Below are 870 nucleotides of genomic sequence, written 5' to 3'. Positions count from 1 at the left end.
GTTCTTGATCATATGCTGCCTCTTGAAATGACTTAACCTTGAGCAATTCTTTTTGGTATAGTGACTCTATGTATTTCTTCATCTTCCTTTGATGCTTCCTGTGTCATTCAGTATTTTCCCCATAGAATCCTTCACTATTGCAACTCAAGGCTTGAATTTTTATTCAGTTATTTCAGCTTGAGAAATGCTGAGTGTGTTCTTCTCTTTTGGTTTTCCATCTCCAGGTCTTTCCACATGTCATTATAATACTTTTCTTTGTCTTCTTGAACCACCCTTTGAAATCTTCTGTTCAGCTCGGCTTACCAGCAACAAAATCCAATGGAGACATAAACTGGTAGGAACACAAATTATTGGAAGCTTAGTGTGGACTAGATTGAGAGTGAGAAATTCCTGAGGTCTAAAGTCTTAGGAGGCCCTTACGGTTTCATCGGTTTTACCTGTGGTAATCTCACCAGGTTCTTACAGAGAAGACAACTTGTGGCATTGGAAGATCAGTCATTGTAAACTATACCCACAGTGTCATCCATAAGAAAGAATTACTCTCCAGCGGTAAAGATTTTACCAGAGTCTTAACCCACCTCTGGGAAAGATATTTTCCCAATGCTACCTTCTTTTGGACTTTCTGTCTCACCTAATGTGAAATAAAAAACAAAACAAAAAACTAAGAAACGCTTGTGGAGGTCACAGCCTAGGGAAACTGTCCCATCAAAAGATTTAATCATAAGATTATAGAATGCCTGAATTCTGCCAAACTTTACCAACAATAACCAATCTCCAGTATAGAGGTTGGAATTGGAGCCAAAACACCTGCATGTTGCAAACTAAATATAAAGAGGAGTTCTTAGGGAAGCCCAAAGACAACAAGGAAGA

The sequence above is a fragment of the Trichechus manatus genome, unplaced genomic scaffold (genome assembly GCF_000243295.1).
Source record: "Trichechus manatus latirostris isolate Lorelei unplaced genomic scaffold, TriManLat1.0 scaffold00175, whole genome shotgun sequence".
NCBI classification, from domain to species: domain Eukaryota; kingdom Metazoa; phylum Chordata; class Mammalia; order Sirenia; family Trichechidae; genus Trichechus; species Trichechus manatus.
Note: the sequence above shows the minus strand (reverse complement) of the source record.